We start from the raw sequence: 24362 nt of genomic DNA, 5'->3' as shown, positions 1-24362 counted from the left end.
CTCATGGTCAATGCGTGTGACTCTTAAATCCCTTATGTGAATAAGAATGCCATGCTTTGTCTTTGCAATCCAGGGACATGACAATGAGTGCGGTGTAAGGAAGGATCTACAGGCTTATTTACTTGGTCTCTAGAGGACCTACAATCACATGCCATGTTTTCTAACCTCCCTCAAATGGATACCGAATTAAGATTAGCTCTTCACAAAGCAAAGTGACAAGTGACGAACGGCTGGCTGCTGGCACAGCCCTGGTTTCCCCTCTTTCTCTCACCCAGTATTATTACCCTGATCCATTTTACAGGGGCCAAATGGCGATTTTAAGGTGGAAGGACTGTGTTTGTTCACCTGTGAGTGGTTTGACCTTAGACTCGGCAGAGCACTGTCAGGAAGTCGGTTTTTCCATGCTCTTTACAGTAAACAAAGACAGTGTGGCTGGGCTCCAAATGTTACAGAAGGTCAGGGACCAAACTGCCTCTAAGACAAAGACCGCTTCCAGAAATTGAAACACAAAATAGATGTGAGCGCCATCAACATTCCAAACTGTGCTCCTGTCCAGTGTTTGGTTCAAACAATGTGACACATACCCAGCGCTGAAGCATAATAGAAATAGAATCACAAAACCCCAGGTGCTGGAAAGCACCTCAAAGGTCATCTGGTCCAACTGCAAATCTGAACTGTGAATGCTGCCCTTTAAAATACCTCCTCCAGGCAAGCGTCCACGCCTGGAGGGAACACCTCCAGCGACTGAAAATGCAGTGCCCTGGGAGGGAGATGGGCTATTTCATCTTTGCAAGCCCTGAGCCAAAAGGTCGGATTCCATGGTAATAGGAACTTCACTGGAGCTTCTGTGCATTGGCCCTCAATTTAGAGGTTTGGCAGCTCTAGCCTAGCATGCTTTCTCACATGATAGTCCCTCAAACATGAGAGGGACTCTACCAACCCCTACTTAGATGATGGTCTTCTCTACACAAAACATCTGCAGTTTCTTTAGCAACATCTGCAGTTTCTTTAGCCACTACTTTCTGACGTCTCTACCACTCAGCATCCCATTTTCCAGCTTATGAATACATTCCAGTTTATCAGTAGCTCTTGGAATGGTATGTACAGTAAACCCAAGGCCCCACAGGGTGGCCACACAGAGAAAACAGTATTATCACCTCCTTCCTTCTCAGGGACAAGATCTCCATCAGTGCAGCCTCATCTGCCTTTGTTTTCTTGGTGGGCACATCACACCAGCACCTCACTGGGCTCACCTGGGCCTGTGTTCATGCATGTTCCTCCGAAATCACTGGACAGTGGCTTTAGGCAATTATACAACCATTTCTGGTTTGTTTTTGGTTAAGAGAGATGGGGAGATTCTATGGCATTTAAAACATAAATAACCCTAAACAAGGCGAAAAGACAACACACAGAATGGGAGAAAAATCTTTGCAAGTGAATCGAAGGACAAGGGACTAATCTCCAAAATTTATAAACAACTTCTGCAGCTCCATACCAAAAAAACAAACAACCCCATCCAAAAATGGGCAGAAGATCTAAACAGACACTTCTCCAAAGAAGATATACAGATGGCCGATAAACCCATGAAAAGATGTTCAACATCACTCATTATTAGAGAAATGCAAATCAAAACCTCTCTGAGGTACCACCTTATACCAGCCAGAATGGCCATCACCAAAAAGTCTACAAACAATAAGTGCTGGAGAGGGTGTGGAGAAAAGGGAACACTACTACACTGTTGGTGGGATTGTAAATTGGTGCAACAACTGTGGAAAGCAGTATGGAGATTCCTCAGACAACTACACAGAGAACTACCATTTGATCCAGCAATCCCACTCCTGGGCATCTATCCAGAGAAAACCACGACTCGCAAAGACACATGTACCCCAATGTTCACTGTAGCACTATTTACAATAGCCAACACATGGAAACAACCTAAATGTCCATGGACAGAGATGTGGATCAAGAAGATGTGGTACATATACACAATGGAATATTACTCAGCCATTAAAAGGAACAAAATACCGGCATTTTTAGCAACATGGATGGACCTAGAAATTATCACGCTAAGTGAAGTCAGCCATACAATGATACACCAACATCAAATGCTTTCACTGACATGTGGAATCTGAAAAAAAGACAGACGGAACTTCTTTGCAGAACAGATGCTGACTCACAGACATTGAAAAACTTATGGTCTCCGGAGGAGACAGTTTAGGGGGTGGGGGGGGTGTGCTTGGGCTGTGGGATGGAAATCCTGTGAAATCAGATTGTTATTATCATTATACAACTACAGACGTGATAAATTCATTTGAGTAATTTTTTAAAAAAGCAAAAAATAATAATAATAAAAATAAATAAATAAAAATTAAGAATGAAAAAAAAAAAAAAAGAAAATAGTGGGGAAAATATTACAGCCCAGTTCATACTCTTCAGGGTTTTTTAAAATGTTTTCTTATTTAAAAAATAGAAATTGGTTATACTAAAAAACAAAACAAAACAAAACAAAAAAAAACATAAATAAAAAGAAAAGGAGACATATTACACTACCACAAAGGGAAACAATGTATTGGTAAATACACACAACGGCTCTTCCATGGAAAGAGAGAATCCTCATGAGGGTATGAGTTCTTAGAAGGCAACAAATACAACCTTCTGTTTCCCCTGTATCGCAATTGCACCGCACAGAATGAAACACCTCCAACTGCATACAATAGCCTTGCCCAGGAGGAAGACCAGTGGACTGGAAGTCAAAAGCTCTGCATTCTGAAAGTCATCCTGCCACTAACTATCTCTGTATTTGTTGTACGATCAGAGCTAAGCTATCATCTTTTTCCAAGCCTTAGTTTCTTCAGCTGCAAAGTGACAACCTCAACAATAGGTAAGTTGAGCTGCCCAGCATTTCCAAAGTTTGTGTGGAATTTTAATTAAATTTCTAAAATCTGTTCTTTAATACCATGGTGTAAATAAAATGGAAGCCCCTGGCTAAAGCTTCCTAAAGATTGTCACTGAAATTAGATACGTTTTACATTAAATTGTCTTAAAACAAGTGAATGGTACCTTCAGGAATCAAAAAGTTCCTGTGTCTAGAGTTGTTTTTCAAAGAATATGCCAATTAGATAAATCAGGTGAGTTCCAACGGGGGTTCGGGAGTCTTGACCCTCAGATAACATAACGGTTTTGAATGGGTGAACCAATTACTGAGATTCTTAGGGTAAGGAATGAAATAAATGTCATAACGTGCTATCATTGCTTTCCCATAATCCAAATGTCTTCTGAAAATGTCTTTAATTAACTGTACAGAAGAGAACCTTTGGGTTGAAAAGACCTAGTTTCTTTCACATTTTTAGCTAGAGCCATGACTACAGAGTTACTTGATGTCAATCAGCAGCCCGCACGATGGGGCTGTTCACATTCTTAGTTAGAAGGGAAGGAGTGATGGCAATTCGGTCCTGACAGAACACCAGCTCATTGGGAGATCCTGCGTCACAGTAAAATTCACCCCACGATGAGATTCTAAGACGCCTCCAACCCTCCTAACATTAATCTGACAGATTAATCTTTCCAAGTACGGAAAGATACTGCATATTAGACTATGCAATTTTTTCCTTAGATCAAAAGGCTAAGAAGAAAGATTGGAAAGGAGGGCTTGGTTTTTCTTGAACTCAGAGCCCAGCTTTGGGGTAGCCTTTCTTTGTGTGCCTCCCTTCCTCGTTCGGGCCTCAGCATCATCCTCTGCAAAGCAAGGGGACGTCTGAGTGTCCAGGCTCTGAGACTCTCTGCTTATAGGTCATTAGCTTTTTTTTTTCTCCTGAAGGCTTCTCTTTTCAAAAGGTAAACGGTCCCAAGCTGTCTGGGAACCTGGACATAAACAGGTCACACTGCTCCTGATTTGCCTCATTCTCAGAAGCCTCATGGCAAAGCTCCCACTGCAACACTATCTCTGTTTCAAATCATCCCCTGGGAGTCAGGCAGAGCATGCTCAAGCTAAGATCCTGGGGTTAGGTAGCAAGGGTCATGGGGGCACACCTGTGATCTTGATGAGAAGCTGCAACTACGCCACGTCAGGGTGGCCCAGACATGCACAGCACTGGGGGGGAAGAGAGTGATGCTTTTTGGTATTTGCAAAGTACAGCTAGGCAGCACAATGTCACATAATTAAGTGCCTAATGGTACCTGATGTGAACAAAAGTTGTAAACATTAGCTTATTGTCACCAATACATAAGAGACTCTAAAATGCAATTAGCACAAATGACCACATCTCCATTCAAGCCATGAGGCAGACTTTTAGAGGAAACTTTAAAATAATTAATGTAGCCATATTTAGGATGCCACATACATACAGATAAATCAATGGCTGTAAAACTGGGCAACTTTCTCAAGCAGTCGAGCTAGGCATACATCTGCAACTTACAGTCAGACGGCACATCTCCTGGGAACGTGGCACTCCTGCACTTGATGTTGTTCTCTACAGGTCCCCCAAGATCAGCACTGCAGTGTTACATGCCTGTAGGAAGGCAAAGATAGGAAAGGAGGTAAGAGTGCCAGAACCAGAAAGACAAGATTATTTTTTCCTTCCACTTTTCAGAATGCATGGTTTATTTAAGAACTCATTGTGTGGGGTCAATACTCAGGCTTTCTTAAAAAAAAAAAAAATCTGAAACCTAAGAGAGACTCTGTGTGACATTTTTAAGTGAGCTGTGGCTCGATGAACTTTTTCTTCATGAAAATAACTGAGCTTACACTGGACACTGTTTCTTGACACCCCCTTTCAAGTACCTGAAGGCATTTTGGATCCAGACGGATGTTATGTGTCCGAATTTTATTAATGTTAAAAAGTTAGGTCATTTATGTAATTATACAAGTACATGAAATTATACAAATAGAAGACACTGTCAACACAGATCATTCACTTATATTTAACAAAGTTGACTCAAACTTTATGGATACTCTATATTCAAAAGACAAATATTTGTTACTGAGGATATGCAAAAGAATATTCTTTTTTGAAGAACCTAAAGAACATTTTTTAGATATTTTAAAATGTTGATATAGGCATACATAAATATAGCATCTCTTAATAGGATACTCTTAAAGAGCAGACTTTCATTTGTGTGGGTATACTAAAGAGATAAGATAACCTGACCCCCTTGCTGTACAGTGGGAAAATAAAAAAAAATTATAAAAATAAAATAAAAGACAAAAAAAAAAAAAGAGAGAGATAAAGACAAGCCTCATCACTCTGTAGCTACTGAGGCTGTAACAAACCATATCTATCAGTAAGATTATCTGATGTAGTTAAGTATTATGAAACAGTGGGAAAAGAAGAATTCCAATAATAATGAATACTTATTTATAACTTAATGCATGCTAGGCAATGCTCTGAGTACTCCACAGTTAATCCTCACAAGAAAACCTAGAAGGTAGGCACTACTCTCATGTCCATTTCACAGATGAGAAAACTGCAGCTATTGGAGATGTTCAGGAATTTAACCCAGGCTACAAAGCAAACAGGTGGAGGACTCAGGCTGCAAGTTCAGGCAATCAGGCTGCAGAGACTCTTGCCTCAAAGTCCAGCACTCTGCCTTGCATCTCTTCCTTCTTTCTCTCCTCTCCCCCTGAACTCCAAATACCAAATATAAATTTACAGTTGATCCCACTCTCGGGTCTGCCTACCTCTTCGCATTATAAAAAAAAACAGCAAAATTCAAGGAAGAGAATCTAACATCTCTAATGACATGTTTACCCTTGTGAGAAACAATCCTATAGAATTTTAAGGAAAATTAAAGCAGGTCATGAAAACAAGTTTGCCCATATTGCAGAGATGGTGACTAGAAAAGCATGTGAATGCATACATCAACATGGGGGTGAAGGGTGGCTGAGACATGGCCAGGGGTAGGAGGGAGCCAGCCAGAAGGGGCTACATGAGAAGATGAGGTAGATAAACTCAATCAAATCATCATATTGATGACAAATATATATTAAGTGTCCATGATACATAATCAAGCTTTCTACAAGAGCTTTACAACCATTTAGTCTAATTTTTACACCTCTGCAATCCCGCTATTATTCTCATTTAACAAATGAGGAAACTGTGACTCGCAGAGATTAAGTGACTTCCTCAAGTTCAATGAGGAAACATTGGAGGCAAGATTCACACCTTGTTCTACTTGACTATTGCTAGTGCTCTTGAGATTACAGTCACATGACAATAGTCAAGTTCAAGTTCACAGCAATATCTGAATCAAAAAAAAAAAAAAAAAAAGACCGAAAGGAGGTCAAGGCAAACAGGACCAGACCCCAAGCATCTGGGTCAATAAGATGGCACCAGTAAGCAACATTAGATCAAAAGGTTGGATCACAGATCAGAGGCTGCTGGCTTCTTGATTATGGGCTTCAGCCCCTCACCCCACTAAAAGTAAATGCCATCCGATTGGAATCAGTTGTCTGGATCATCTCAGAACCAAACAAATAGAATTAGGTGCTGCAAAGCCTTTTGGGAATTAAGCAGCCTTTTGGGAACTAAACGCCTAACCATATGAGCCCTGATAAAGACTGAAAACAAGGGACCTTGGAGGAGCTGAGAGAAATGACCACGATATAAGTTAAGAAGTCAAATAAACTGGAACCACCTATAGGACAGAGCCACATCTGAGGCAGACAAGGCATGATGAACTCCAGACAAAACGATGGTGAATTCTAGATAATAAGAAATGTTGATGAGATGGAAGAACCACCTGTTTTATGTAAAGGTCCAAATAACCAGATCACATTGGACAGCCACTCAAATCATGCCTTCATAATACAGAGTATTATTGAGAATAACTCAATTCACAGGGAGCTTAAGGCAGCCAGTACTAGATAGCCTGTCAGGGAAAACAGAATGATAATTACAGAAAAGAATCATATCCTCAGAAAAACAAAAATTAATCAAACTAAGTTTGTAAAGACTATCTTACAGACACATTGTCTGGACTCATGTTCTCAAAAAACACTGTTTCTGATTTGATGCCAATGCATTTAGCTAATTTAATGGTTTTTTCCTATTACTTCTAAACTGGATATACTCTAATCCATAACATCTTAGACTCTTTCCAGTTTCTTAAAGATCTTAAGAAATTCATAGTTACAAAGGATGGAATTTATCTTCCAAAAATTAAAGAATGATGTAATGGTTTCTCTGTTGTAGAAAAATCAATCTTATGACAATCACATCCAAAAAAAATCTGAATTTAACTCCAATGCTTGATCAAATACAAGTAAAACTGGAAAGCAAGTTTCACTGAGGAGGAGCGATTAAATTGAAACACTATTGCAAATTGAAAATTTTTAATTTTTTTAAAAATTAGAATAGAAAAACATAAATTTAGAATAGGAAAATTTTTTTAAACATTTGGATATAGGAAAATGTAAAAGATAGTACAGAGAGTTCCCAGTATGCCTATTATTAAATCTTACATTGGTCACGATGAATAAAAATAAGTGACATAGTATTAACTAAAATCCATACTTTATTCAGAGTTCCTTAGTTTTTAATCTAGTGTCCTTTTTCTGTTCCCAGACCTCATTTATTTGTCATGTGTACTTTGGTGGCTTTTAGAGGAGTTTCTCAAACTGTTTTTGACAATCTTGACAGTTTGAGGAGTACTGCTCAGGTACTGTGCCAAATGAGAAGGACCTTCGGTTTCGGTTGGTCTGATGTTCTCCTTATGATTTGACTGGGGTTATGGATCTGGGGAAGAAAACTAACAAGTGCCACTCCCATGCTCCTCACATTACATTAAGCGTTTATATCAACCATATGCCTTTTATTGTTGATGCAGATGCTGGTCACCTGGCCATGGCTGTGCCCGGCACACTTCTCCACTGTCAGGCTACTCTTCTTTCCCACCTCCCACCCTGTTCTCCCCACTGTGCTCTTCAGAAGGACATCATTATGTGCAGCCTACACTAAGGAGTGGCAGGGCATGCCCCATTCACTTGTGGGCGTATCTACATAAATTAGGTGGAATTCTTCTGCAGGGGAAAACTGCCTCTTCTCCCGCATTTATTTATTCCACCTGTTTATATCAGTATAGATTCATGGAGATTTATTTTGTACTCGGGGCTTTAATCCAATACTACCACAATAAGGAGACTTTGAAAGTTGAAAGGAGATTTATTCCAATTCATTGGCCAAAACAGACCTGCCACCTTTTGACTCCAGGCTGAGCAAAAAGACTACAGGTGGAGCAAAGTGGATGTCATGTATGCCTTGGAGATGGAGATGCTGAGGCTCTTCGAGACATTCCCTTTATTCCATCCTGGGAACAAGATGGGGAAAATGGGGACACACACCCCCCTTCATTCCAGGGAACTTTTCCCCTTCATTTATGATAGAGCCAGGATAAAATTCAATATATAGTCAGTGGTTTCAATTTAAGCATGACTTGGTTATCGAAATTCTTAAGGCAAATCCTGCACCAGTACCACACTCTCCTAGAAATAACTTTGATGACATAAGTGGGTATCACCAGATCCAATATACTTAATATATGCATTTCAGGTATAAATGTATAAAAACATTTGGCTATTTGTAACTGTTTTAAAAATATAGATACTGTAACACTTGGCAGTGTTGGAATATAACTGAAGGTGAAAGGAATATAGTAAACATATTAGATATGTACTGTAAACTAGTCATTAGCACAAAGTAACTTTAGGCATATAGGCATGACAAAACACCCTAATAAAGAAAAAGTACTTGAAAGCCGTGAGATAGAAACATACAGATAGACATGGTATAGACTGGAAGGATATAAAGACAATACTAAGTAGATTTTATTCATCCTTGTAACAAATATTTACATAGACTCTATCAGTCAGCAACTATGATAAAGGCTGGATATACTAAGCTGTGTGAAAATAGTTACAGATGGCCCTCTCATGTAGTCTATTAGGAAGATAGATGTTAATCAGATGATAGCACTGTTGAAACTTGTGAGGGAAAGGGATAAATCAGTAGGCCTGGGCTGCTCAAACCCTGCACACTGCCACTGTCAGGAATGATGCTTGGCCTGGAAAATGAGCTTTACTGGAAAATGAGCTCCCAGTCTTTGCAGTACCCTATCCCATAAGAGTGTCTTGGTATGCCTGAGGCTTTAGCCACACCAGACAGGTTATGCTAATAATGAGATTCATGGTGGACACCTGTTCCTGTATGCCACAGGCTCTGGACCACTCTGTATCACTGTAATCTCTGGGGGGCTGCAGACTCAAGTACCCAGGGTGATGCAAACCTATATAATGAAGCCCAATAAAAGCCCTGGACTTCAAGGCTCAAGTGAGCTTCCCTGGTTGGTAACACTTGGCAAAGGTTTCCACACATTTACTGCTGAGAGAGAAGAACTGCACAAGCGCCTCCACTGGGAGAGGATGACGTGAGGCTGATGCCTGGTCTCCCTTGGCCTCCACCTATGCACCTTCTCTCTTTGCTGATTTTAACCTGTATCCTTTCACTGTAATAAAATGTAACCATGGGTATAAGAGCTTCCTCGAGTCCTTATGGCAAACCATGGAGTCTGAGGGTGGTTTTGAGCACAGCCACCCTCCCACATTAAACTACAATGAAAAGTCGAAGGACATACTCTGACAGAAAAGATTTTAATTTATGGGAGCTTATAACATCATTACTTGAAGGAGACTAGGAGGTCAATGTAGGCCTTCCTGAAGAAGTAATGATTAAATTGAGATCCAATGGATGCATAAGCATTAGAAAGTATAGCAGGAGTGGGGAGAGGTTTCCAGAAGGGGGAAGGGCATGCACAAAATTCTCCAGTGGAGGACAACAGAGTGTATTTAAGCAGCTCAAAGCGAAGGGGTGTGGTGGGAGCCAGGGAGCAGCAGAAGGTGGGATGGGAGATGGGCTGGAAAGTCCTCAGAGGCTGGGACTGGTGGATCATATGAAAGACTTTGGTCACTGTCCTCAAAGCAATGGAAAGCCATGGAAAAGTTTAAAACAAAGGGGAAATCACCAGGTTGGCCTTTTGTTTTTTGTTTTTTTGGGTTTTTTTTTTTTTTTTTTTTTGTCTTTTTGCCGTTTCTTGGGCCACTCTCGTGGCATATGGAGGTTCCCAGGCTAGGGTCGAATCAGAGCTGTAGCCACCGGCCTACACCAGAGCCACAGCAATGAGGGATCCGAGCCGCGTCTGCGACCTACACCACAGCTCATGGCAACGCCGGATCCTTAACCCACTGAGCAAGGGCAGGGACCAAACCCGCAACCTCATGGTTCCTAGTCAGATTTGTTAACCACTGCACCACGACGGGAACTCCAGGTTGGCCTTTTGAAATGGGAACTCTGGCAAGAGGGTAGGTAAGTTACTGGAGGTGATGAACTGAGTGAAAACAGACCTTTATTATGGTACTTAAGGCGAGAGATAATGGTACCTCTAGACTGGGCAGTGGTACTGTAAATATAAACAAATGGAAGTTTTTACTAGAAACGTACTGGTTCAAGTAGACAGGGCTTGGGGATAAATTGGAAATGAGAGGAGAAAGAGATCCTGATGGACAGGATCTTCTTTTCTGGCTTCTGTAAACAACAGGATGGTTGAACTACTCAGTGAGGCAGCAACACCGAGACATTTTCTTCTAGCACCAATACGCCATGCATTTGACCTTGGATACACTGAGTTGGATGTGTCTACAGAACTCCAAGTGGAGATGTTTATAGACAACTGAATACCCCATGTACATAGATAATATAAATTCATATTCAATTCGCAAATTATAATGACAGCTAAACATTCAAGTGGTTTATGCCATTTTCCAGACCCTACTCTTAAGGCATTTTACATATATGAACTCAGTTTATCTTCACAACTAGATGAGGCAGATACTATAATTATCTGTATTTAACATACAATGAAGCCGCTAGAAATTAAGTTGCTTGCCCAACGCACACAGCTGGGATATAAAGCCAGGCACTCTGTCCCTGGTGCCTGCGGTCTTACCTGTCATGCTAAGCTACCTCTCAGAATAAGCCTAGGCCAGAGATGAGACTAATTTTAGAGATGGCAGGGAGTAACACAGAAGAGGGATTTCGAGGGTATCAATATTTAGAAACTCATTAAGCTGCTTTTTATAGTACGTTTTTGCACAGGAGACTGAGAAGGCACTGCCAGAAATATAAAGAAAAAGAGGAGACTGAAATACCCTGGAAGTCAAGAGGAGTTAAGTGTCCAAAATAGAATGTATTTTTTAAAATGCTATTAAGAAGTGTACTAAGAAGAGGACCACAGGATTGACAACCGAAGGCTATCATAAACTTAGGAAAAGCTGTTTCGAGGAGTGATGAAGAGGGAAGCTCAACTAGACAGGTGTGATGGAAAGGTAAGGAAAGCAAAGCAGAAATGCTTTCAACACATCTGGCTGTAAAGGGGAAGAAAGAAAAGACCTGCAGATAGTATGGAGTCGGGGACAGGTTGTTTATAAGATGTGAGAGCTATAATCAAGTTTAAAAGTCAATGGAAAGGATCCAGTTGAGAGGAAGGAGTTCACAGAGTATAAACTTCTTTGGCAGTCAGGATGAGAGAGATGGGAAACAACTGTATTCATATATACATATTCAAGCAGAACCAATGAATGGAATGCTGTCTAACATACACCATAGAAACTAGCAATAGGTCCAAGCCCCCCTCTACTTCCCCGGTTTGTGCTCATGCCATCCTCACATCAGCTTCCTTGTCTTCCTCTGGCGACCTCTGCCTCCTTTCATGACCCAATATGCCACAGACACTCACTTCAGAGACTCCTCACGTGCTCTCCTCCTGACTAAGAATGTCCTACCCTCTGCCCAACGCCTCACCTCTTTATCCACTTTCTATCTGGTAAAGATGTTTGCACATAGCAGCTGGATGAATGAACTCTGTTCGAGACCCGTGTGGAAACAAGGAGCCTTTTGAAACTCAGTTATGACTTTGGGTATTTGCTTCAATGCAATTCTGCTTTTAGTTACCATTACAATCTTTGGCCAGTATAAAACAGGGTCATGTTTAAAGAAGATGTTGGAGTGTACCAAGCATCTTGACTTCATATATTTAGTCATACACATACATGTGTATATATATATATATGATGAGAACTCCCTAGTCAGTCATATTTTTTTAGATCCAGACTTAGAGTCATCATTCCCACAAATACAGAAACATTCATACATGCCATTTTATTGTTTTATCAAAAAATAATAGTTTCGTGAGTTCCCATCATGGCTCAGTGGCAACAAACCAGACTAATATCCATGAGGATGTGGGTTTGATCCATGGCCCTGCTCAGTGGGTTAAGGATCCGGCGTTGCCATGAGCTGTGGTGTAGATCACAGACCTGGCTCGGATCCTGTGTTGTTGTGGCTGTGGTGTAAGTCGGCAGCTGTTGCTCCAATTCAACCCCTCGCCTGGGAACTTCCATATGCCACAGTGCAGCCCTGAAAAGCAAAAAAAAAAAAAAAAAAAAAAAAAAAAAAAAAAAAAAAAAAAAGAGTAGTTTCAAGTAAACACATGCCTGTACTTAGGATGTCAGTGAATTCTCTCCAACTAATCAAGCAGCATAGAAAGCCAAGTCCTAATCAGAATGACAAGCTATTAATTTAAAATGAGATGTGTAACTGTCAGTTCAACCAGACCTTCTTGTCAACCTGACCAATGCCCTATTTTCATCCCAGACAAGCTACAGCTACGGACTGGTGAATCTTACATAAAAATGTGGATGGGATCAGCAAACAGCATTGTCAACAGAGACCCAGGAAGTACGAAAAGCCACAAATGAGTCCAAGTAGAACAGAGAGAGCGGTCCTATATATCCAAAGGACATGCCTGGTTTTCAGGATATTAGCCCGGGGGCGGGGGGGGGGGGGGGGGGGGACATGATCAATTTGTCTTGTAAGGAAGCAATTGTTGAATGGCATGTGCCCGTGATTCATGCCAACAATATCTTACATTTGCCACTAAGCCCTTGCAATGTAGGGCATTAATGATCACAAAGCCTCCTTTAAGTTGTGGTATGTTATACTCAATAAGTTGGTGAGACATTTTTGAGAAGTCCCCATACATTAACATTCACCAGAAAACAATGGTTCAAGCCTTTAAAAATCCTCCCAGGACCCAAAGAACAATCTAGCTTCTAGCCTTATAAAGCGTTCATGCAACAAGGCTCCATCCTTTTACATAAGAAAATATACCTGAGGTGGCCAAAAATAACCTAAGTCAGATCAGTTGCAGAGAGCAAAGAGACTCATGACCACATCGAGCTGTTGGTGACAAGGGGACTAAATTTTAATTTGGATGTTTCGGAACAGGACTCTTTATAGGAGGAATAGAAATGTGAGCAGCTTAGCTTTAAATTCTCTCTACTCAAATCCAAATATTAAGTCATCTAAAGGAAAAAGGAAGTCCAAACATTCAGAAAAGGCAACAACTGCAAAAAAAGGTCCATCCCCAATGGATCCACCTAACACAATCTAAGAATCACTTCCCTGTATTTTAAGGGCCTTTAAGACAAAAGAGAAAGATACAAGGAAAATGATTCTTTCTATTCCTCTTTTCATCTGATTTCCTTTTTAGGTTGTTCATAAAAATATGAAGAAGAATCACAATGATTTCTTTCTCTAACAGCTATCTGGAACAAAATTAAGGATGGCTTGATGAATCAGAGGATGACAAGATACCACAATTTTGTGCTGATTTCACAGTTTCTACAAACTATTTACCAAGCTGACTTAGGGTAAAATATTAATACAGATTAAGCATCACAGTTTTTTTCTAGAAGTTTTTACAACTTCTTAATAATATAATACACATTCCTCTAAGAAAAACTCCATGAAAAGTAATTTCTCTATGAATCAGTTTTTTCTTTTTTTTTTTGTCTTTTTTATGCTATTTCTTGGGCCGCTCCCGCGGCATATGGAGGTTCCCAGGCTAGGGGTCGAATCGGAGCTGTAGCCACTGGCCTTCGCCAGAGCCACAGCAACGCGGGATCCAAGCCGCGTCTGCAGCCTACACCACAGCTCATGGCAACGCCGGAGCCTCAACCCACTGAGCAAGGGCAGGGACCGAACCCGCAACCTCATGGTTCCTAGTCGGATTCGTTAACCACTGCGCCACGACAGGAACTCCCGAATCAGTTTTCTTATTAGCAAAATGTTAGTAAGACAGTAATAAGAGAAAAATATATTTCCCTAGGACATGTTCTGTTAATAAATCACCTAAGAGATCCCAGAAAAGAGGAAAAGAGCTATCATTTTTATTCAGGCATGGCACTGTGAAATTTAAGGTATAGTGATATCTACTGCTTGAGTCTAACAATTGTCTTAACCATTGGCAAGATTTGCAGCTCAAAGGAGTGGAAGAGGTCTCTCTTTGTATATAATATACAAAGTTGCTAGAAAGTTTCAAGACGTTTAGTTTCCCCTGAAATCTTAAGGACATCACTTACCCATCAGCTACTCTGAAGCTACCGGTCAGCATCCTCAGAATTTACCTTTCTTTAAAAAGGCATAGAAGTGCTTATAGATGCTGTTCATCTTATTTCATAAAACAGACCCAAGCTTCTCTCGTGGTGTAGAACATACAATATATAACACTTTACACTTGATGGGCAGCTGTAGATAATACACTGTGAGGACATTCAGAGATGCTAACTTCTTTTAACCACAGGAGTCTAAATCTCTGTTAAAAAGAGAACCAGAAAAGGCTGACTTAGACATTTGACCCAGAAGATGATCTTCATGCCCAGCTGAAGTTAAGAGCTTCTGCTCCCTCAGAAAGTGTGTGTCTTGAAGCATCATGCTGGGCACTGAGGATGCTCAGATAAAACAACTGGCCTCCAATTCTCTGGCCTCTCTGATGTTTCGGAAAGGAATTGTTTCAAAAGATGTACTTGGCATAATACCCTCAAGGTCCATCCATGTAGCAAATGGCAAGATTTCATCTTATGGCTGAGCAGTACTCCATTATACACAGATACCACGTCTTTGTCCATTCATCTCTTGATGGGCAATTAGGTAGTTTCCCTATCTTGGCTATTATAAACAACTCTGTGATGAACATAAGGGTGCATATATCTTTTTCTAATTAGAGGGTATTTTGTTAAGTAAAATCAATCAGATGGAGAAAGACAAGGACCCCATGATTCCACTCATATGTGGATTTTAAAACAAAAGTACAACAAAATAGGAGTTCCCGTCGTGGCGCAGTGGTTAACGAATCCGACTAGGAACCATGAGGTTGCGGGTTCGGTCCCTGCCCTCGCTCAGTGGGTTAAGGATCCAGTGTTGCCGTGAGCTGTGGTGTAGGTCACAGACAAGGCTTGGATCCCACGTTGCTGTGGCTCTGGCGTAGGCTGGTGGCTACAGCTCCAATTGGACCCCTAGCCTGGGAATCTCCATATGCTGCAGGAGCGGCCCAAGAAATAGCAACAACAACAACAACAACAAAAAGACAAAATAAATAAATAAATAAATAAATAAAAATAAACATGTGTTTAAAAAAAAAAAAAAAGTACAACAAAATAGATGAACGAACCAAACCAAGTAGATACAGGGACCAGAGTAGTATGCGAAGAGGATACGGAGGGAAGGGGGAGGGGATGGGGAGGGTGAAACGGGTAAAGGGAATCAACTGCATGTTGATGGATGGAAACTAAACTTTTGGTGGCGAGCACGCTGTCGTCATACAGAACTGAAAATAGTTCCCTGTACTAGACAGCAGGCCCTTGTTCTTTATCTATCTTGTACTGAGCAGTTTGTATCTGCTAATCCCAAACTATTAATCTATCCCTTCCCCTTTGGCAGCTATAAATTTGTTTTCTATGTAAGTTCATTTGCATCAAATTTTAGATTCCACACATATGTAATATGATTGGATATTTGTCTTGCTCTGACTTGCTTGGTATGATAAACTCTAGATCCATCCACACTGCTATAAATGGCAGTATTTCATTTTTTATGGCTGAATACACACACATATGTACACATACATACACCACATCTTCTTTATCCATTCGTCTGTGGATGAACACTTAAACAGTGCTGCCGTGAACACTGGGGTGCATGGATCTTTCAGAACCTAGTTTTCTCTAGACATATATGCTCAGGAGTGGGAAACCTAGATCATATGGTAATTCTATGTTTAGTTTTCAAGGAACCTCTGTATTATTTTTCCATAATGGCTACACCAATTTACACTCCCACTCTGTGTAGGAGGGTTCCGTTTTCTCCACACCATCTCCACCAATTTATTATGTGTACAGTCTTTGGCGACTGTTCTTTGAGAACTGCATAAAGCTCTGAATCCTTTTCCCAAAAAAGATGCATCTATCCAAACCTATACCAAATATGCAGCGTAAATTTTAGGGCATTTACAACACCCCTTTGGAGACACTTAAGAACCTCCTAACACAGAGTAAATAAGGAAGAAGACTAAAACTGAAACCCTGAGGGACCCCATCACTAAAAAGACTGGCAAAGAATGACAGTCCAGCAAAGCATATTAGGGATGACTAATGAGACAGTTAGATGGGAAGCCAGGAGAGAATGACATCATGGATTCGAGAAAATTACACGTGTCCAGAAATAGGAAATAGGCAGCACTACCAAATGCTGTTCAGAAGTTACACGGAATGCGAATTAAACACAGGCCATCAGTGTTCACTGGTCTAGAGCTGCTAGTCCAGAAGCCAGACTCTGATAATAAGATGAGAAAATGCGGAAGAAGATTTGGAATGCATACAGACACATTTGCAAGAAACCTGGGCAACAAGAGCGTTTGAATGAATAACAGAGGTAAGACAACAGATTTTTATTGACTGTTTACCCACAGGTTAAGGACAAAACGTGAGCATGCTTTTTGGTTGGAGGGAAAGAGCAGAGGAAAAAGACTGAGAGAAAGAGAAGATGAACATTAATTCAGTAACCTTAGAATTCATCAGGCTGATGTTGTAGAGGAGGATGGTCGTTTTCAATGAGATTGAACAGAAAGAAATCCTCTCAGCTGTAGATAATATTGACTATGATGGAGAGAGAAGATTGTACTGGATGGCATTTACCTTCTCTGTACATTATAAGCGAAGGTGAGATGGTGTTAAGTGTTAATGGCAGAGGTGGAAAAGGTAGGCTCATGTCACACATACTGGTACACTATTCCTTTTCCCCATCCCATGCCAAATACCCAGCACAATGCACAGCGCACAACAAAAGCTCGATAAACACCGAATGACTCCAATTTTAGGAATTGAGGCACAGAGCAAAATGCAGAACAGCTGACATGTCCAATGAGCATAAAAGCTGACCAGGGAAAGGGCAAAGGTGGCACAACTATTTTACGGTGTCCTTAAAAACAGATGCCCTATTCAGTGCTCTGGGGTGCTCTGCAGGCATCTTAGCAGGAAAAGATACACAGCCTTCTCAGGAGCGAGTCAATTCTGCCCTCCTCAAACATCCTTAGAAAACAGGTATCCCTTTAATGAATAAGGAATGGCTGACAGTTGGTAGATAAGACATGTAACTTTCTTATCCAACACTCAATACCCTTCAGCAGAGAGGGACAACACAGAAAAATTAGTTAATTACACTGTCAGTTGGCCGCTTGGCTCTGCAGACCACACAAAAGAAAGCAGCAAGCAAGAGGGCCAGCAGACTTCTCTACAGCATGTGTCAGTCTAGATAAACGAGAGGGCTAGGTAGTCTGTGCTTTGGATTCTACAGATGACGTCCTCATGTCCTAAAACCATTCAAATCTGAAAACAAAAATCCCTCTCAAATCCACAATAATGGCCACTGAACAACAGGGACTGGAAGGCATATTATTCAGTCTCTTCTGATGAAAGGCTGCTGAACAGGATTCCCAGTGACGTGGGGCATGTGATGGGTTACAGATGCTGTGTTTGGGTGTCATCTGAAGGCACCTGCTATCTAATAAATCACAGTATGTTCACTTGTCCTATTAAAACTATATTCTACCTTACCAGGTATGAATAATTTGTATAAAATTGATTGCTACAGTTCTCACTAGAAGCTCTAATTGCATTCCTGGTATAACTTAAAATGATAACCTTATCTTAATTAGTAGCATGATGCAGAAATGCTTTTGAAAGCCTCTGTGAATTAACCTGCATTTTTTTTAAAGAGAAGCCCTGGGGCTTAAAAAAAATAATAACTCAAAAAATTATTCCTATTGAATACGTGAGCCAATGTCAATTTATCAAAACCACCAAAGAAAATAATCGTATCGTGAAAAACGAAGCTACAGAGCTAACGCCTCCTCTGATCAGGCAGTTTGTATTCCTCTTTGCAGAACCCTCCAGGATGTAAATCCAAGGCCTAGATCTCTGCAGTGTCCACAGATTCTCCACCCCCACAGAAGAGTCTGTCTCCGTTTACTCTAATGAGACTCCCCGGCCCTAATAAGCAGAGCCCTACGATCACGGAAATGAAGTAGATGCACACGTTGGGGGTACATATGGACTTTGCTGGGAATTAATCACTATACAGACCACCTCCGGTCCTCCCCTAAGTTCCACACCAAGCTGTTCTCCCAATCAATCCTCGTTCAATTAATTCTGGCCTTCCTCATCCGTCTCAAGCTTTCTAACATCCGTTTCTGGCCCACTCACATTCGAAATGTCTGAGCGAAACTCCAAAATAAAAAGGTTTCCTGTGGGAGAGGCTATCCTCTGTATCTTTTCTGTATTATCACCCTGGTAAAGAGATGCGCAGTGGCTCACTGATGATAATCATTATCTAACAGAGCACACCAGGATATATGAAAATTAACATGTCAACCACCTTAAACTATATGACAGCAAGACTGAAAGACGCCACCGTAAATCAGCATTGTAAAAAAAACCCAAAGTGCATGTTAAAGAGTCTCCAAGGCAGTGCTTGCAAAACGAGGGGCCTACCAATAAACACAATGCAACCTGGCATATATCCTTCGAATGCCCAGCCAAAGAAATTAGGTAGAGTTTATTATCATCCAAAACTCTAATGAAAGCCACCTCTATAAACGTTAAATACACACTATTGTAAGAAAACTACTCTCCCAAGACTGGCCCCTGAGGTCTGCCGTTTCCCCACTTGTGGAATAATCAATCTTCCTAGAATGCAATTTGGGATCTCCTTCTCTAAAAATGAATATGGAGTAAATTTTTTTAAAAGTTTTTTTATCCCTGCTGGAAAAAGGAGCAGTTTTGATTTTTTTTTTTTTTGAAAGTGATAGTGATTTTTTTATACAATTTTTTCCTACTGTACAGCATGTGTACACATGTACACATTCTATTTTCTCACATTATTATGTTCCATCATAAGTGACTAGACATAGTTCCCAGTGCTACACAGCAGGATCTCATTGCTGTTCCATTCCAAAGGCAATAGTTTGCATCTATTAACCCCAAGCTCCCAATCCACCCCACTCCCTCCCCATCCCCTTTGGCAACCACAAGTCTATGCTCCAAGTCCATGATTTTCTTTTCTGTGGAAAGGTTCATTTGTGCTGTATATTAGATAAAAGAGCAGTTTTGATTAAATGTAAGTGGTCAGACCTAGCAGTGACTATTACACTAGGATAATATCCTTAGAACTGAATATAAAATTAGTAGAAAGCAAAGAAGTATAAACACTTCTCACATTTGAGATTGTAGATGGAAGTTCCATCTAATTTAATTTAGGAGCATTGAAAATAGTAAACTTAAACATAGAAGAAACAGGTGCATATTCATTTTCAAAAAATCTTTTTAAAGTAGTCAGTACCTTTTTCAACAGCATTAAAACATTTAAAATATCTACTATGAGAAAGGAGCTCTATGCTACCTACAACTGATGTGAAGGTAATGGCTCTTCTAAACTAGTAAAGCATCCTTTTAATTTATGACCAACTTCTCTTCAATAAGATATGTCATTTCGGAGAAGCACTATTGTGTGGTACATGTGGGCTTATATTTACATAAGCACATTATCCATATCTTGAAGGTCCTGCAAAAGTACAGAAGACTGGGTACATTTTCTCTTATTTAAAACTCTATCTCCAGGCTTGAGAGTAAGGAGATTAAAGACTAAACATATATTAGCACTGTGAAAATGCAGCCTGAAAAACCCTGGCGGAAGAGACATTTTAATCAACGGATATCTCAAATGGAGTGACCCCAAATCAGTTTAACAAGACTGTTGTTCTAAAGAAGGAAAGCCCTCTGATCATTTAACTTGCTTTTCACTTCATTGGTGTGACAACCACATACTGATGGCATCTTCAGGTTGCAAAATCTAAGTCTTTCTACCACGGCAGTTACAGTCTCATTTACAACATTAATGTGCTAAACAGGGACTGCATGAAAATCTGCAATTATTTTCAGGCAGCCTACGTAACACTGCCACTAATTCTAATGCCCAGCAAGCATAATCATCATAACCTCTGCTGTGATCCCAACAAGGATTCTTCAAGCTCCTTATAAATGCATTAATCACCCCTATGAAAGTCACTGCTTGCTTTTAACGAACAAAGATAATGTATGTTCCTGGGATTACACCACTGCATGCAGAATCATTAAAGAAAGATAGACCAGAATTTATGATTAAGCCATTGGACGGCAGGGCACTATTTTAACCATAAAAATCACAATCTGCAAGGATGGTGGCCAAAGCTGAGGAAACATTAAAGACTGATAATTAGCATCAATCAGGGTGACACGACTGTTGACATCTTTATTACTTTAAATACACTAATCAAATACTTCTGCATTGAGATGGAAAGAATGACAGGCAGCTAGGCGTAGAAAATATCCCTATGGAGAACCATCTAAAGGTAACAAAAAAAGCATTGGTATTGGTCAAATGGGATCCAAACACACTGCTCTGAAATGGAAAAAACTCACAATGGACCTACCAGGTTGGCAGTTTTCATGTGGATGCTTTATCGCCAAGCATTTCTTCAAGTAAACACATATTTGTGTGTCCCTTCTGTGCAACACACCAGACATGCTTAATTTGGATGAAAAAATAACTCAGAGGAACATAAGCTTCCAGCTACTCTGCGGGTAAAAATGTAGCCCAGCATTCTAGCCCAGCATTTACTCACTTGCTAGCCCTCTTCTTACCTGTGCCCATGGAAATGAAAGATAAAGGGTGAGCTGAACTTGGTACTATTTACATAATTACAAAGAGGGGCTGTTGATATTATCTAACTGCATCAGTGCTCAATTTCCTACCACACAGACTCTAAAATATGCTATTATTGCTACTCATGCAAATATTTCCATCTTAATGAACAAGAAATTGCTCACTATCTTTGCCACCCCTTGAGCCCATATGGCCTTATACCTTAATGATGGCAATTTTTAGAAAGGTACTATTCTCCTATTTACATTTTCTGGCTGTTCAATGTTCACACATGGAATCCTTGGGGTTAAGGGCCTAGACCATAAAGAAATGATATGAAGCATCTTTTTCAGATAATAGTCTGGTGTGGCACCCATTCAGAGTTATGGATGAAGATTTGGTAAGGCATTTCCCAAGGGGAGAAGCGCCTCTTTGCCAAATGAGTTTATGATGGCAAAGATGTTTGTTATAAAGATGATGAGCCCCAACAATCATTTTGGCTCCAAAGTTCAACTTTATTTATAGGTTCCTTAATCGGTGTCTCCAACACTAGGTTTAAAATATATAGTACATTTTCTCTGAATTAGATACCAGCTGCTTAAAAAGAAATTATGCACGTCCACCAAAAACTGGGCCGAGACTGGGACATTCCCCATCGCTGCTTTCCAAGTAACAAAGAAAGGACTGAGGAAAGAGGATAGGTATCAGAGCTAAAACAGCTGTAAGGAGAAAATTACTCAAAATGCACTGCCCACAAGTCACTGAAGGAGTAGCAGCTAACTTAAAGACAGTTCCTTTTTTTTTTTTTAATATAATGATTTTTGGTTTTTTCCGTTATAGCTGGTTTAGAGTATTCTGTCAATTTTCTACTGTACAGCATGGTGGCCCAGTTACATATACATGTATACCTTCTTTTTTCTCACATTATCATGCTCCATCATAAGTGACCACAATGGAATACTACTCAGCCGTAAAAAGAACAAAATAATGCCATTTGTGGCAACAGGGATGGAACTAGAGACTCTCATACTGAGTGAAGTAAGTCAGAAAGAGAAAGACAAATACCATATGATAAGACTTATATCTGGAATCTAATATAGGCCACAAATGAACCTTTCCACAGTTCCATTTTTAATTTCATAGAAGAGGGAAGAAGATTTTTCCAATACAGCATGATACCCTCACAGAGGCAAAGTAATAAGAAAAAAATGTCACAATTGGGCTATTGAGAATTCTACTAGTTTCAGCCAATATCTATCAAATCATTCCTTCTAAAACATGATGCTACAATTTGTAAGAGGTCCCAGTACTCTGACCTCCTCTCTCAAAGCATGACAGCACGGTCTTCTAGCTCTTAAATAAACAGTAACCCGTTTCATTTCAACACGTGTTTATAACTTGCTAAGTTATCTGACATGCATTAAACTAGGCTTCATTCCTGGGAGGAAGATATGATCATTCCCACTGTACAGCTGACGTCGCAGATTGAGAAGGTAAGGGTCCTGACTCCATACCTTCTTCACGACCCTGTGCTGCCCTGAATCGCCTTCCAAGGTTCCACAACTTTATTAAGAAGAGACCCACGCATTACGGATGACGATCACGTACAGCAAAGCCAAATTTTAAGCATACTTTTAGCAAGAAAAAGCTCTTCACAGAGAACCAGCAAAATGCATAATGACCATGAGAGAGTCCTTCTAGTCTGAACATTGGTTTGCTTTATTCAGAGACTGGTCATCTTTCCACTGTACGCCAAGATGTTGTTTTTCACTGTGAAGAGTCATTTGATTCTCACTGACGCACAAGGAATGGGGGAAGGTTGTGTAATAGTGTACGAAGCTGACCTTACCACTCATGGAAAATCTGCCAGCCAGACACAAAGTGTCAGCTAATAATGAGTCAGGGATGGGCTCTAGAGTATCAAAGACCTTTATGTTGAATCCTTAACAAAGGAGCTTGGTGTAAACAAGACTCCAGGGCTGGGAAATGACACAAGAGGACGACAGTCACTTCCTCATCAGAGGACACAGCTTTTGCCAAAACTGGCTGAAATGTGTATGCAATACTTCAGATAGACATGAATTAGAGAACTCATATGTGCTGTGTTCTAGATCCAGATGTGGAAATATGTGAGACCTGGGAAATGCTCTTCCTTACCCTCCTTAAACAGCTCAAAGCTATGCACACGTTCCGATTCATGTCATTTTCATAACAAAATGGGGCGGGGGGGGGGATAGTAACGGGAGTTCCTGTTGTGGCTCATCAGGTTAAGAACTCGACATTGTCTCTGTGAGGATGCGGGTTTGATTCCAGACCTGGCGGACTGGGCTAAGGATCCGCCGCTGCCGCAAGCTGCAATACAGGTTGCAGATGCAGCTCACATCTGGTGTTGATGTGGCTGTGGTGCAGGCTGAAGCTGCAGCTCTAATTCAACCCCTGGCCTGGGAACTTCCATATGCAGCCGTAAAAAGAAAAAAAAAAAAAAAAAAGGTAACACTGAAAGAGCTAAGTAGAAATGGGAAAGCCAAAGAGAAAAAAATAATCGCATGTAAAATACATAATAGATAAAAAGAAGAAAACTCATCTGATAATAATGGCAGAATCGGGCTCATTCTAAGCACATAGCATCGCATGTGTCTTTACAATACTGAGAGCCTCTCATATTGCAGCCCCACCTATCACTCAAGTTATACAGCTTCATTCTTGAGCTGACTCCTTAACACAATCCATGTGAATAAAAGGTTTTTCTTTCCCCAATTTTTAAACTATTGCACAATGGAGTCACAATCAGTAGAAAAAATGAGCTGTGGATATTAAGAACATCGAGTCGTAGTTCCTCTTGTGGCACAGTGGAAAGGAATCTGACTAGTTAGTATCCATGAGGATTTGGGATCAATCCCTGGCCTCGCTCTGTGGGTCAGAGATCTGGCACTGCTCTGAGCTGTGGTGTAGTTCACAGATGTGGCGCACATCTAGAGTTGCTGTGGCTGAGGCACAGGCCGGCAGCGGCAGCTCCGAATTGACCCCTAGTCTGGGACCTCCATATGCCGCAGGTGCAGTCCTAAAAGGCAAAAGGCAAAAGGCAAAAAAAAAAAAAAAAAAAAAAAAAAAAAAAGAGCATTGAGTTAAAAACACAAATTGGAAAACTTTGATAAATCCACTGGGTTTATCAGAGATGTTCGCCCAACCTAATCAAGAATACCCCATGTCAAATTTTTAACTGTATACATATTATACTGC

The 24362-nt window shown here is 40.5% G+C and overlaps 1 long non-coding RNA gene across 2 annotated transcripts in view; it reads right to left on the bottom strand.

Annotated features, from left to right (window-relative positions):
• LOC100512907 overlaps positions 1-24362 on the bottom strand; it is a 408455-nt gene that overhangs the window by 10024 nt on the left and 374069 nt on the right. For both annotated transcript variants that reach the window (XR_002346090.1, XR_002346091.1), the window contains one exon: positions 4416-4508. This is a non-coding gene — a long non-coding RNA (uncharacterized LOC100512907). The remainder of the gene's footprint in view (positions 1-4415; positions 4509-24362) is intronic.

Source organism: Sus scrofa, chromosome 7 (assembly GCF_000003025.6).
Source record: "Sus scrofa isolate TJ Tabasco breed Duroc chromosome 7, Sscrofa11.1, whole genome shotgun sequence".
Classification (NCBI taxonomy): Eukaryota; Metazoa; Chordata; class Mammalia; order Artiodactyla; family Suidae; genus Sus; species Sus scrofa.
This window is presented reverse-complemented; position numbering and strand designations above follow the sequence as displayed.